The sequence below is a fragment of the Podarcis erhardii genome, assembly GCF_964252035.2.
Source record: "Podarcis erhardii genome assembly, chromosome: Z".
Lineage (NCBI taxonomy): Eukaryota > Metazoa > Chordata > Lepidosauria > Squamata > Lacertidae > Podarcis > Podarcis erhardii.
The window spans coordinates 38,692,523-38,708,703 of NC_138504.1; the positions used below are offsets into that span (position 1 = coordinate 38,692,523).

General features: G+C 40.4%; 1 long non-coding RNA gene across 1 annotated transcript; it reads right to left on the bottom strand.

Moving 5' to 3' along the window:
• Positions 1-10,356: 10,356 nt before the first annotated feature.
• On the bottom strand, positions 10,357-10,582 carry LOC309334177. Its single transcript, XR_014152935.1, has 2 exons — positions 10,419-10,582; positions 10,357-10,386 (listed from the first exon to the last, which is right to left on the bottom strand). It is a non-coding gene; the product is annotated as an uncharacterized lncRNA (long non-coding RNA).
• Between the last annotated feature and the right edge of the window lie 5,599 nt (positions 10,583-16,181).

Here is a 16,181-nt window from a genome sequence, read left to right on the forward strand (position 1 = left end):
CTTTATTCAGGCTGGGGGCCACACTCCCCTGTGGGGAGCTTCTTGGGGTCTGTAAGGCAGTGGTGGGCAGGGCTGTAGGCAAAAACGAACACTGAGGGTCATCTCACTATCTGCAGTAAGAAAACAAACTATGATTCAGCTCCTGTCCCTGTTCTGAAAACAAAGGAGTAATGATCACAGAGAGGGTGGAAAGCAATGCCTGAGCTGAGGGTGGTGGGTTAAATACAAAATGTGAGTTATTGGGGCTTATTTGTGTTATAAGAATTCTAAGGTCTCAGATATACAGTGGTACCTCGGGTTAAGTACTTAATTCGTTCCGGAGGTCTGTACTTAACCTGAAACTGTTCTTAACCTGAAGCACCACTTTAGCTAATGGGGCCTCCTGCTGCTGCCGCGTGATTTCTGTTCTCATCCTGAAGCAAAGTTCTTAACCTGAAGCACTATTTCTGGGTTAGCGGAGTCTGTAACCTGAAGCGTATGTAACCTGAAGCGTATGTAACCCGAGGTACCACTGTAAAATAAATGTTCATAAATGTACAAGGCAAAGACATATATAACTATATAAGCCACTGAAATAGGACAAGAGAACAATCCTGAAGCCATTTTTACTCTCCCAAATTCACCTCAAATATTTCTCTGCAAGGAGGCAGGAAATGTGAAAAGCTTTCCAATTGTCTTTTGATTGTAGGGGCTTACACCTCCTTTTTCAAATACAGTCTGGCAAGGATCTGTTAATCTGAGCACACTATCAATATGCCTAAGAGTTTCAGGAACTAAGTACCATCTCAAAGGAATGACCAGGCTACCCAGAAAATGCAAGCAAGTAAGGCATTATCAGGTAACCTAGCAGACAGGAGAGAAGCAACACTCTCAAAATTCTGCTGGATGATGTTTTGTGGGTGGTCTTGGGCTACAGGACGAGCAATTTCAAAAGTCTTTATGGGGGCTTGCACACCATAGTTTGGGGTTCCTCTGCCTCAATGTGTGTGGTGAGTGGGGACCCTGTTGCAATAATTCCTTGAATAAAGGTCAGGCTTACCAGCCGCTTTGCTTCTCAATATACTCTCATTGGCCTCTGTTATTTTCTCAGACCGACAAGGAACCCACTTAAGTACTCTACTGGGGTTCTGGAATACCCCATAAGGGAATGAGAACTGGTTTTCTTATAGCATTGGTATCTCTTGGTTGTTTTAATTTCAGCAGACATCAACCATTAACTGTAATAAGTTCTCATTCACAATTTTCAAATACCATATCATTGCATGCCATCTGTCATATCAGGTATCAGCTTCTAAATACTGCAAGTAACCTCTCATATACTGTGTGATACTGAGTACTATTTCATGTAATTTATCAAATATTAAATACCATCACATGCCAACTGTAATATATTACATGTCACATATTTCACACTAAAAACCATTCTTCTTCTTCTTCTTTGGCGATCACTCGTAGCTGAGTAAGATTGTCTTCCATAAACACGATTTTAACAATGAGTCCGTAAGTGACTGTGGAGGTCAGTTCTGGATCCACACATCCCTCCACAGTGGGGACATTAATTTCCAGGTGGGAGTTGATCACAGTGTGGATTTGCCAAGCGTGCCTTCCTCTTAGCACGTTTCTCCCTTGCGTCCTGAGTTTGAGTGTCTTCAAAGCCCATGACACCTTTGGTAAAGGCTGTTCTCCAACTGGAGTGATCACAGGCCAGTGTTTCCCAGTTGCCAGTGTTTATACTACATTTTTTTTTAGATTTGCCTTCAGACAGTCTTTAATTTTTTTAAAAATAATATTTTATTGCATTTTACACAAAATGACACAAAAAAGAAAACAAATTTCCATAGACATTACAAAAAAAGGAAAGAAAAACATGAAAAATATAGACAAAAAAAGAAAAGAAAAAAGAAATTTTAGCATAAAAATAAAAGCTCACTTTTCAATTGTAACCTTCAAAACCTTATTTTCCTTACTTCCACCCGCCTCCCGATCTTGTATTCTATGTAATAAGTAGTTCAGCAAGATCATTCTTTATTCATTTTCATTCTTTGTCCCTCCCTTTGTACTCTTATTTAACTCAATCACTAGAACCCCTTCTTTTGCTTTTCAAAGTCCTCAACATTCAAAGGTTTTACAGTATTTTTGTAGGTAAACTTTAAACTTCTTCCAGTCCTCTTCCACCTGCTCTTCTCCTTGATCTCGAATTCTGCCGGTCATTTCAGCCAGTTCCATATAGTCTATTACTTGCATCTGCCATTCTTCCAGAGTGGGTAGATCTTGCGTCTTCCAATGCTTTGCAATGAGTACTCTTGCTGCTGCTGTAGCGTACATAAAAAAAGTTCTATCCTTCTTTGACACCAATTGGCCAACCATACCCAGAAGAAAGGCCTCTGGTTTCTTCAAGAAGGTATACTTAAATACCTTTTTCAGTTCATTATATATCATCTCCCAGAAAGCCTTAATCCTTGGGCACGCCCACCAAAGGTGAAAGAATGTCCCTTCAGTTTCTTTACATTTCCAACATTTATTATCGGGCAAGTGGTAAATTTTTGCAAGTTTGACTGGGGTCATGTACCACCTGTATATCATTTTCATAATATTCTCTCTTAAGGCATTACATGCCGTGAATTTCATGCCGGTGGTCCACAACTGTTCCCAGTCAACAAACATAATATTATGACCAACATCTTGTGCCCATTTTATCATAGCCGATTTTACCGTTTCATCCTCAGTATTCCATTTCAACAGCAGATTATACATTCAGACAGTCTTTAAACCTCTTTTGTTGACCACCAGCATTACGCTTTCCATTTTTAAGTTCGGAATATAGTGGTTGTTTTGGAAGACTATCATCAGGCATCCGCACAACATGACCAGTCCAACAAAGTTGATGTTGAAAAATCATTGCTTCAACACTGGTCACTGAGTGGGATTAAAAACCATTATAAGCCATCTATCAAACATTATAGATTATTATAAAAAATAAAGCATTAATATTTAAGTATTCAGTACTAAAGGTTGTATCCAATGTTGGTCCCACTCAATGTAGGCCTATTGAAATATTTGAATTTGAATAGGCAAGGTGGGTCTATTCTGAGTAAAACTTGGTTGGAGATAACCTAGAATATCATTGCGTGTAAAGCATCAAATTCTAATACTGCAGTCATAACCCCATTTGGGAGTAAGCCCCACTGAATTCAATATGGAGCTGGCCCACCCATGAGGCAAGGTGGGGTGACCACCTCAGGCAGTAGGAGCCACAGTGGCAGCAGATCTAATCTCCAAGGAATGCATCACCCACTGTATTCAATAGCACTTACTTCTGAATAAATACAATCAGGCCTGCAGCTTAATACAATTGATTACCAATGCTCAATACCATTGCATGTCAAGATACTGAATACTGTAATATCAAATATCAACAGCCAAACATCAAATGACTGGAAGGAAACATGAAGCGAACAAAAGATTTTGAAGAGGAAATTCATTTCAGCTGAATTCTGGGCTGTTTCTGTGGATGGTTTATCTCGATGGAAGCTGGAGATTGGTACTTCCTTCCCACCGGATGTAAAGATTATCTGAGTCTGCATTCCTAGCATTTCAGAAACCAGGGAGACAAGGAAATCTAAGCTGAAGCCAGCCCAGAAAACTTACCACTCCCTAACTCCAGAACCTAGATCTCTCTGTACCCTGCAAATTCTGGTCCAAATCACTGTTCTGCTCTCCCTCTTCCTGAGAGTTAAAACTCTCTGGCAAATTCACAGCCAGTTCCCAGAACAGAACAGAGCACTGTGTCTAGGAGGGCTGGCTGAGTGACCCTGCAGCAGCCACCAATGCAAAATTTGGATCTGGGCCATAAGTTTAGCGCTGTCTCCCATGCAGGCTTCCCAATGTGACCTCCATCGCACTCCAGACTGCTATGGGCTACAGTGTGAACTGTATCATGGAATCAGTGTGGAAGGGAAGGGGTTAAACCAGGCATAAATCCATCCAGATTAAATCCTAAAGCACTCCATCTAGCCCATTTTAAAAGATTGCAGACTGGAGCTACACTAACTTTTTTTTTTAATCCTGTTATTAAAGTGGACAACCAGATGCTTGAGGGAAACCTGCAGGCAGAACCCAAGCATAAGAGTGTTGTCCCCTCAGGGGCGAACTTTCTGTATTTCAAATTTCAGCGGTGCCCTGCGCAAGGCCAAAATTGGGTCCCCACCACCGCCCCTCGCCTTCCATTCTGCTCAATTCACTACATCATAGTTGTGATGCCCTGCAGCACCCGCTAGGCTCGGCCCCCAGCGCGGCGGAACAGACCATGCTGCCTTACCAGCAGCTAGTATTCAGAATCACTGCTGCCTCCAGCTGTACAGGCAAAGTGTAGCATCATGGTTAGCCCTCCATGAATATGTCTAATCCTCTTTTAAAGCCATCTAGCCTGATGCCTCCTGTGGGAGTGAGTTCCATAGGTTAACTACCGGTATGTGCTGTATGAAGAAGTCACTTTCTTTTAACTGTCCCAAATCTCTCAAAATTATGCTTCAATTGATGTCCACAAGTTTTAGTGTTTTGAGAGAAAGAGAAAAGCTTTTCCCTACCCCCTGTCTCTATGCTATGCGTAATTTTTTAAAACTTCTCTTAGTTGCCCTTTGTCCAAACTAAAAAGCCCCAAATCCTGCAATGTTGCTCCATCCCCTTTTCCTCCCCCCACTTTTTGTTTGTTTATTCGTTTGTTTGTTTAGTTGATTTATTGCTTTTTTGCTTAACATCCACTCTGAATAAGAGTTCTGCTTTACTCAAAAGTCTGCAACATTCCTTTGTGATATTTGAGAGACCCTGTAGATGACTGTGGTCTGCTAAAGATTCTCCTGCAAGTTTCAAAGATCCCAGAAACCCGATCTGAAGTAACTTGGAGCAGGGCTTTTAGTGTGGCTGCCCCTGTTCTGTGGAACAGCATTCCTGCTGAAATATGACAGCAGAGATGGACTTTGGTAATATGGCGCCCTGAGCGAAGACAAACCAGAGTAGGAAACCGTATAAATATAGGTGTTGTTGTTCCTTTGTGCCTCCTCAGCTCGGTGCCATATACAGGGGAACCACCTACATCACCCTAAATCCAACGCTGATGACTGGGACCCACTTTCCAGAGACAGCTGAATACATTTTTGTCCCAACAAGTTTTCTCAGGTGGATAAATGGGTCAGAGCCAAAAGTTAGAGTTTGTTTGGTAGAGTTTTGGTTTAGTTTTAAATGTATTTGTTGCTTTTGTTTTTGAAGAGCTTTTCATCTCATTATGTGTAGATTGTTTTAGAACACGGTTGCTAAATCAATGACAGTAATAATTAAATAATACTAATTTTGTGCTGGTCCTAATGAAGATGTTGTTTTACCACAGCTACTTGGAATTCTACTTTGGAAGGTGGATTTGAAATTTACTGCATGTACAATACTGAAAGAACTATATGAAAATGATGTGTCATTGGTACATAACACTGGTAAAACTTGCAAAAATGTATAGAACAACATCTAATAAGTGTTGGGAATGTAAAGAAAAAGAGGGTACTTCTTACCATATGTGGTGGGAATGTAAAATGGTTAAAAATTACTGGGAAATGATATACAGTATAATGTTTAAAACGATTTTTACCAAAAAACCAGAAGCGTTTTTACTGGAATAACAGAAAATCAAATCCCAAAGTAAAATAAAAAACTGTTTATGTTTGCAACAGCAGCAGTCCGGATCTTACTAGCCCAAATGTGGAAGGAAGATAAGATAAGTGACCAACAATAGAAGAATGGCAATTGAAAATGATGGACAATGCAGAAATGGCAAAACTTACAGAAAAGCTCAGAGACAATGAATTGAGAAATTTAAAAAAGAATGGGAGGCATTTATTGTATATGTACAAAAATATTGTAAGCAAGTAGAAACATTGGCAGGCTTTGACTAAACACTTGCAAGTAGTTAAAATAAGATAAAGTTTATGGAAGGAAATTTGAACTGAAACAATAAAAACTGATGATATGCAATTAGGATAAAATATTAAGGATAATAAAAAAGAGGTTTAAGTATAATTATGCAGAAAATATATATATTCAATGAACCAGGAAAGGAAATGGAGGGAAGTCAAGAGGTTAAAGAGAACCTCTGAAAAGATGTTTTTTTAAAAAATAATAATTAAATTTTAGTGCTTTTACTTCATGTTGGATATTTTGTATTTCTCATTCTTTTTTTGATGGAAAATAATTGTTGAAGTTGAAACTGTAAAACCAATTAAAAAAAAATTACCAAAAAGGGGGGGGGGGATTCTACTGTTAATGATTGACAGCCTTTATGGATAGATGCCTGGGTATTACATCCCTGCCTGAGGAGAACTATAGAGAACCAAGCCTAAGGTGGGCTTATCTGCCCCCCCCAATATTTTTATTTAACTTGGCACCCCTGACTTGCACAATAACAATAATCCTAAAGTAAACTACCTCAACTCTGTGCAGAAATGCAAGCTGAGTCACACAAGTCTATCTCACACAGTTTAGGCAAGGATTTCAACAGTTGGAGTAAGGATTAGGTGTGGTTCATTTGGCTTGTGTAACAGATTTCTGTTTTGTAAGCTTTGGCTTCTTAGCAGGAGAGACTTGTCTTCCCCTGACAAGAAGCACATCTCTCTTGTGTTCATACCAGAGATGGAAGGAAGGAATCAGATTCCATTAAAGGAAAACCTATACTGTACGTAACTCGTAATTTCCGAAACAAGGCCAGAAGGAAAATATGCACCATCTTTCAAAACTCTCACTTCCCTGGATTTTGCAGGGCAGTTCTCTTAGCCAACTCGTATGTAGGAAAATACATCTGCTATAGCAAAGCACGCATAAGGATGCCCTGAATGGCTAAAATAACATGCATTATGCTAGGGGGGAATGCTGTGCAAAACCAATGTGTATATTAAGTGAAATTGAGTGGCTATTAGTATAAATTCAGTTTAAAATGCTGATGATTTCTCATGAGAATTTAAAAAGAAACAAAAACAGTCATACCCCGGGTTGAAGTAGCCTCGGGATAAGTATTTTCAGGTTGCTCGCTGCAGCGACCCAGAAGTAATGAAGCGCATTACTTCCAGGTTTCACCACTCATGCATGTGCAGACGGTCAAAATGACGCCACGCGCATGTGGAGAAGCGGCGAATCATGACCCACAGACGTGCAGACACATGGATGCAGGTTGCATTTGCTTCTGGATGCGAACGGGGCTCCGGAACAGATCCCATTCGCATCCAGAGGTACCACTGTATAAAGTTCTCAAACTGGTGTGGAAATGTTCTGAAGAAGTGTGCATGCACACGAAAGCTCATACCTAGAACTAACTCAGTTGGTCTTTAAGGTGCTACTGGAAGGAATTTTTTTATTTTGTTTTGGTGTGGAAATGTGAACAACCAAAATCAAGACTGAAAAAGTGAGAAAATAAGAGAACTCCTAGCAGTGCTGGAAGCTTGCCTTATACTGAATCAGATCACTGATCCTTCCAGCAGACGGTTTCCGTGGTTTAAATCATGGGGGGGTGGGGGGGGACGTGTTCCCAGCCCCACCTACAGATGCCAGGGATTGAACATGGGACCTTGTGTCCTGGTTCTCCCCAGCCAAGGAAGGCACACCTCTTTATTGACAAGAAAAGCACTCACAGCAGCTTCCAAGGTGCTCCAGATACAGGTTCAAATCCCTGCTTGGCTGTGAAACACACTGAGTGGCCCTGGGCCAGGCACTCACACTCAGACTAACCTCCTTCACAGGACTGCTGGGGAGGAAAAGGAATCATGTTTGACAACTTGAGCTCCTTGGAGAAAGAGGTGGGCAAAAGTGTAAATAAGTAAAACATGGCTGCCCACTCTTAAAAGGATCTGATACCTAGGTAGGAGTTGGGAATGTGACCCACAACAGCGGCTTGAACAGAAACACATGGTGATTCAGACTTTCTCCCCACCTTCAGTTTAATCAGCAAACAAGGAAAAAATACTTTGAAAAGCAGTTTAAGGCACTGTCCCCAGGAGGAACAAGAAGGAGGAACTGGCAAACCACTTTAGCTCAGAAGGGCAGCCTAGTTTCGTTTAGCTGGAAGGAACAGGAAGCCATTCCTGTCTGTTTAAAGAGGCAGAACTAGGTTGGCCCAAGACATTTTGCTACCTGAGGAATAACAGTGGTATAGCAATTAGTCCTTCTTCCCAGAGGACTCCAGGGACTATATATTTGGGAGAGGAATTGGGAGCCTCCAAACAAACTAGGATTCTTTGGGGGTGGGCTCCATGACTGCTAAAGTGGTATAAGAGTACTTTAAATGATGCTTTAGTTATGAAATAAATAAATTGAGGTCTTATATATATAATAAATGTTCATAAATGTACCAAGCAAACACGTACATAAATATATAAACCACATGTCTGAAGCAGCACTGGAAAACAGCCCAGAAATCATTTTGACTCCCAAACTGACCAAATGTTTTTTTCTGCAAGGTCAAAGGAAAATGGAAAAGTCTCCCCATTGTCCTTTCATTCACAAATCCTGTCTTAAGGGTATGTCTGTGTATGAATAGGGTGAGCCTGTGACCTGGCTCTCCATTCTTCAAGAAATCAGCCCTGAGTGCTCACTGGAAGGACAGATCCTGAAGCTGAGGCTCCAATACTTTGGCCACCTCATGAGAAGAGAAGACTCCCTGGAAAAGACCCTGATGTTGGGAAAGATGGAGGGCACAAGGAGAAGGGGACGACAGAGGACGAGATGGTTGGAGAGTGTTCTCGAAGCTGCAAACTTGAGTCTGACCAAACTGCGGGGGGCAGTGGAAGACAGGAGTGCCCAGCGTGCTCTGGTCCACGGGGTCAAGAAGAGTCAGACACGACTCAACAACAACGTGACTGGGCTCAAGAACTAAGTATTTATCATTACAAAAGACTGGTCAGGCTCCCCAGGGTATCCAAACAAATACCATAAGCATTAACAGGTAACCTGCCAGACAGGAGATAAACAATGACAGGAGGTAAACAACATACTCAGATTTCTCTTGAGCTACATCCCTTTCTGTGATGTATGTATGATGTTTCTGGGGTGGTCTTGAACTCCAGGGCAGGCAATTTAAAATGTCTATATAAGGGCGGGCACGCCTTGGTTCGGGGTCCTCCTCCTTCTCCTGCATGTGAAGGGGGCACCCTGTTGCAACAGTTCAATAAAGATCAGGCTTACTAGCTGCTTTGCTTCTCAATATTCTCTGGTTGGCCTCTGTTATTTTCTCCTACCAATAGGGAACCTATGTAAGGACTCTATATGGGCTCTTGGATTACCCCATAAGGGAAAAAAGGGCAGATTTTCATTTATTACAGTTAACATTGCAGGGGGTTGGACTAGATGACCCTCAGGGTCCTTTCCAACTCTACATTTCTATGATTCTATTAATACCTATAGATAGCAGATGAATTCTTTTTTAAAACGCCTCAAATATGTGACAGTTATATGGAAAGGGATGTTGGAGGCGAAGCTCTGTTAGGAAGAGAAACAGAATTTGTTGCTATCTCCACCTCTTTCTTTCTTTATTTCTTGTTGGCTGGGTTTTCTTCGGGCAGACAGAAATTCAACAAGGGGAGAGGATGTGAGTCATTGAAATTAATGTGCATTGCTAACTTAGATCCATAAATTTCATTGAGTCTACTCTATGATTATGACCAGCATTGGAAACAACCCATTGTAATGGATTGCTTTGAAGTCATTTCATTCTGTACCAGGTAAAGTAATTTTTATTCCCCCCTCCCCCACTTGCTGCTTATTTTGCCCAGCCAAAGGTGGCAACTATAACGGGAGCTTGCATGCATGTATTGTTGTAAAAAAAAGAAAAACATACACACAGAGAACACACATGCATAGGGGGTGCATGTAAATAAGTGTGTCCCACACAAACACATTCACCTAGTGGTGCCCTAAGATAAATGCACCCAAAACTGCGCTAACAAGCTAAATTGGCCTGTCAGTCTGCACAGCAGGGAGTCAGTTGAAAGAGGAAGTCTCCAATTTGCAAAGAAGTCCTATTTATACCAGGTTTCCATTGTTTTTTATAATAAAACCTACCAGAAACCACCTTTTTGCAGTGGTACCTTGGTTTTAGAACAGCTTAGTTTATGAAAAACTTGGAAATAGAGCGCTGCAAACCCAGAAGTAAGTTTGCCTTGGAAGTGGAACATGTTCCGCTTCCTGTTGAGTGTGTTCCTTTTGTAAATTGATTTCCCTGCTGCTGATCAGAGGCTTCCTGTTGAGTCTGCCGGCTGCTGAGTCCCAAGCACCCACACAACATAGAGGTGATATTGGGAGCTTTTGTTTTTGCTATTTTTTTGCATTTTTGTGTGTGTGGCTTTTTCAGTTTTTTGACTGTGACTTGTTCTTTGTTTTATGGGACTGACTTGTGACTGTGGCTTGTGACTTGTTTTTGTGACTGTGTGGAACCCAGTTCAGCTACTGATTGATTGATTGTGTGACTGCAGAAATGGATAAAAGCCCTCCATCCAAACAATGACTATCATCAGTGCACATAAGAAAAAAAAAAATTTTAATTTTTATCATCTACAATACTATCTTTTATTTTATAGTACAGTACATTGATTATTGCTTTCATTTTATGGATCAATGGTCTCGTTAGATAGAAAAATTCATGTTAAATTGCGGTTTTCAGGGCAGAAGCGGAGCTAGCTGCTCTGGCACCTGGAGCAGTGCACATGATGTGCACCCGGGGCTGGGCTAGCCGCCCATGGGGACGCGGAGAGTGGAGACCATCCCAGGAGGGCACTGCCTGTGGCGAGTGGCCCAGGGGTGTGCTGCCCATGGCAAGTGGCGTGTCCAGGGGGGTGGCACGGCGGTGTCACATACCCCTTCAGGGATGACACCCTGGGCGCACCACCCCCACCGCCCCTTCCTCCGCCACTGTTTAGGGGTTGTTTTTAAATGCCTTGGAACGGATTAATCCATTTTGCATTACTTTCTATGGGAAAGCATGCCTTGGTTTTAGAACGCTTTGGTTTTGGAACAGACTTCCAGAACGGATTAGGTTTGGGAACCAAGGTAACACTGTACTTGAATCCTTTGAGCTGAAATTGTTTTCCTATGACCCTGTGGTTGTAATGAAACCCTGTCAACTCTTAAACCATTTTCTGACATAACACTTGCATGAAACTGAAACAAATATATAAACAAATTGTAACCTTAATGAATGTCACAAATAATGTAACAAGGACAAATGACTTTGAATCAGAATAACCTTACTGGGGTACAAAGACAAAACTGTTGCAAACTCTTTTCTGGGGCAAAGGCCCTTCTATTGTTCCACCCTGAGGCTACATTCCTTCTTAACCTTGAAAGTTCCGACCTGTTTGTCCCAAAGGAACTTGCTTTGACTTGTAATTTATTTCCCTTATGGAGAAAGGCAAAGCCTACGTCAAAAACGACATCTCATTGCATCTGAATGCCTTGCTTCTGACACCTATGGTACTTTTCTGATTGCAAGCCTTTTGTATGAATCATCCACAGTTGTCATACCTGTGTAACCCTATCAAATGTAACTGTACCTGCACCCAGCACCACAGTCTTTGCACCTCTGCACCCCTCACCACTGTACCTAAATCCCTCCTGCCTTTCTGTGTAATTTGGCAGTTTGTGACGTTACATACTGCCCCAAAACTTAAGGCATTGGTTGTTAACCAAAGTGTCATGGCACCCTGAACAGTCAGGGGAGACACAGGGTCCTTTTATTAATTGCAGCCCATTATCTTCCTGCATCTCTCTCTCCCGCCATCCATTTAAATAAATAAATAAATAAATTAGACATCTCTGCCATCAGTTGCATAGGCCTATAACAAATGTTAATTGTTGTTGTTTAGTACAGAATCAGGAAATGTCCAGATTAATTTGCCCAAAATACCATACAAAGGTATAGTTCATTTTATTTTTGATGCTATCTTTGTGGAATGGTTAATTGCTTCCATTTTTCCAAAAGGCCATAAATGACACCTGAAATAAAACAGCAGCAGAAGAAATGGGGAAACGTGTTCACACCACTGTTTATCTTCTTTAAATCTCCCCCCCCAAACAAAAATCCTCCCCAGCTTCAGTAACTAATAGTTCCTTAGTTTTGCACAAAGGGCTCAAGAAAATAGCAAAGTAGCTTGATCTTAATATTATTTTGCCCTTTCTGCTTCTGATCTTGATCTTGTTTTGCCTTTCCACCCCCATGTGCACAGTAATTTTGGGAAAGGCAGGCTGGAGCTGCCATGTAGTGTGTCAGCTTCGCCCTACAGAGCAATGGCATTCCTTGGGTCGGCACATGAGCTACTACTTACATGCATGCCAAAAATGGTACCGAAAAGGAGCGGGGCGGAATGGAGCAGGGCAGAAGAACAGAGGAATCTCCACTTATAATGCTATAATGGAACCCCAGTGTAAGCGGCTCCCTCAGGGGAGCCAGAGAAAGAATGTGGTTGGTCAAGGGGGCCATGGACTTGAAAAGGCTGGAAGCCACTGACCTAAAGCATCAAGGTTAACATATGTCTTTGTCCTGGGTTCTTTGCTGCCTACCTGTAGGAACCCAGTTGCAGCTGAATAAACAGGATGCTCAGACCTAACCTGTCCAGCAGCTACCTCCTGCCACACTCCCGCCCGCTTTTGACCCCATGCTGCCATGTGCGGCACTGCCAAAAAGTTGATCTGACCCAACTAAAGTTTGCTCAGGGTGGAGCAGGAAGGAGCTGCAGCTGCAGCAATGAATACAGAGGGTGTGTGGGTGGGTGTAGTGAGGTGAGGTGAGGTGAGAATATTGTCTGATAGAAAATTCTCCTGAGAATATTCTCGCACAAACTGTAAATTCTAATGTAAGAACCAGTTTTACAAGCCACATTAAAAAAATCTAGTAAATAATGAGTCAAGCTGTGATATTGCCAGTGTAAGTAATGAATAATGATTTTTTTGATCCAGTTACATTACTGGGCATTGTGTCATTCACTATTGGCAGTTCTGAAATGTGAGCTACAGAAAACTTTTTTCTTTAAAGTTTTAAAAATGCTATTCATTTAATTTGATGAACATTTGAATTCGTATGCATTTCAACTACAGTGGTACCTCGGGTTAAGAACTTAATTCGTTCTGGAGGTCCGTTCTTAACCTGAAACTGTTCTTAAGCTGAGGTACCACTTTAGCTAATGGGGCCTCCTGCTGCCGCCATGCCACCGCTGCACGATTTCTGTTCTCATCCTGAAGCAAAGTTCTTAATCCGAGGTACTATTTCTGGGTTAGCAGAGTCTGTAACCTGAAGCATCTGTAACCTGAGGTGTCTGTACAGTGGTACCTCAGGTTACGTACGCTTCAGGTTACAGTCTCCGCTAACCCAGAAATAATACCTCGGGTTAAGAACTTGCTTCAGGATGAGAACAGAAATCATGTGGCAGCAGCAGGAGGCCCCATTAGCTAAAGTGGTGCTTCAGGTTAAGAACAGTTTCAGGTTAAGAACAGACCAAGGAATGAATTAAGTACGTAACCAGAGGTACCACTGTATATGTAATAGCCTTTTTCTCTATTTTGGTGTGACCTTATTCTTAGCAATTCCATACCCATGGCCATACAGTGTGATATTTTTTACATAATGTAGCTTTAATGCGTTATATACTTAAAGTACCTAGGCCTATACAATTATGTGTAACAGCATATGAGGTGGCCCTGATTTAAACAGTTGACGTTGCTATATTTTTATTTAGTGCCAGTACTGTAACATGACATGGATTTTGCAGTGGTACAACGTGCTATTTACCAGAGATTGACATACTGAAATATATTATCATATAATGATAATATATTTAATATTTAGCGGCTTCTTTCTTATATGTATGCATATAGTTTTGTTTAACAAGCTGTGTTTTAGTCACCAAAACAGCAGGATTAGTGATTAACTTGAGTCATTCATGCTGAATTTTCAATTTCAAGTTTGGTGCAAAAAATCAAAGAATGCCCCATTGAATAAATGTACCTGTATAGTTTTTGGTTGCCATCTGAACAGGTTTCCCCATGAATAAACATGTACTGTATATTAACTACCGTAATTATATCATTTTCAATGCATTAAAATTATATCATTTTCTTTTTAATTCTTTTTATTAATTTTCATAAGCAAACAGAAAAACAAAACAACCGTACATAAAAAAGAGAAAAAAACAAAACAAAAACAAAACCAAGAACAATAACAATAACAAACAGAAAACCTAAATGGACCAAAAAGAAACACACGAATTGACTTCCCTCCATCTCGGTTTTGGATTATATAATTCCATTCTGCAGTTTTCATTTTATATCATCTATGCATCGCAAGAATTTTGTTAAACCTACTTTGATTTTTAGATTTCTAGAATTTGTTTCCATATATGTTATAAATTTGGTCCAATCGTCATTAAACTTTGTATCTTTTTGCTGTCTGATATTCTGCGTCATTTTTGCCAATTCTAAGTATTCAAATAGTTTAATTTGCCAATCTTTAACGGTCGGGATATTAGGGGTTTTCCAATTTTGTGCTAGTAGAAACCTAGCAGCTACAGTTGCATATTGAAACATTATGTAGTCTTCTTTTTTAATCTCGTCTCCGATCATACCTAGGAGGAAGGCTTCAGGGTTTTTAACAAAGGTGTATTTAAGTATCTTTTTCAATTCATTGTATATGGCTTCCCAACATTTTTTTATTTCTTCATACTTCCACCACATATGATAGAAACTGCCTTCTTTGGATTTACACTTCCAACACCTATTATCCCCGGTCTTATACATTTTTTCTAATTTCACGGGGGTGATGTACCAACGGTACATCATATTTCCCATATTTTCTCTAAGGGTGGTGCAGGCAGTAAATTTCATATCTTTATTCCATAGCCTCGTCCAATTATCATAATCCAAATTATATCCAAAGTCTATTGCCCATTTTATCATAACTTCCTTGACCTCCTCATCCTTAGTATCCCATTCTAGTAACAGGTTATACATTTTGGATAGAAGTTTGGTTTTACTTTCTATAATCTCTACCTGAAACCTAGATTTTTTCTCATTCATCCCAGTTTTTTTGTCTTCTTTCCATAAGGCATTAATTTGATGGTACTGCAGCCAGCCTGTTAGTTTGTCTTTTAGCTCTTCATAGGGTCTGATTTTCCATCCTTTTTCAGATCTTTCCAGGAGGTCTTCATAGGTCCATCTCTCACCTTCTATATTCGTTTTTTTTATGGTTAAGATATCAATGGGCAATAACTACCAAGGGGTATTTTTTTCCAACAATTTCCTATTCTTTTCCCACACCTCTAACAAGGATCCTCTGATGATATGATTTGAGAAGCCTTTATGCACCTTTTCCTTATTCTGCCAGAGATAGGCGTGCCAACCGAATCTTAAATTGAAGCCTTCTAAATCCAACAGATCTGTGTTTTTTAAGACAATCCATTCTCTGAGCCAACAAAGGCACAAGGCTTCATAATACAATCTCAAATTTGGGACCGCAAATCCTCCTCTATCTTTTCTGTCCGTTAACAATTTAAATCTAATTCTTGGTCTTTTACCTTGCCATATAAATTTAGAGAGAATTTTTTGCCAGTTTTTGAATATAGAATTTCCTCTAATCACCGGGACATTTTGAAATAAAAATAGAAGTTTCGGCAGTATACACATCTTAATTGCTGCCATTTTACCTGACCGAGAGAATTTTATCCTATTCCAGAGATCTAGTTCCTTTTGAATTTCTTACCAGGTGTTTATGTAATTATCTGCCAATAGATTTATGTTTTTCGTGGTTAGCCAAACTCCCAAGCATTTTACCTTTTTTGCTTCTTTGATTCCAAACTGAGATACCAACTGTCTCTTTGAATCTTCTCCCAAGTTCTTAACCATCATTTTGGTTTTGATTTTATTTAGTTTAAAGCCCGATACTTTCCCAAATTCCTTTAATAGTACTAGAACTTTGTCAACACTTTTTTTTGGTTCCTCCAACGATATTACCAAGTCATCAGCATACGCTTTCAATTTATATTCTTTCAGCCCAATTCTGATCCCCCGTATCTCTGGTGTTTTCCTTATTTTGTTTGCAATTACTTCTAGTACCATTATAAATAAAAGTGGTGACAAGGGGCAACCTTGTCTTGTACCCTTCGAGATCA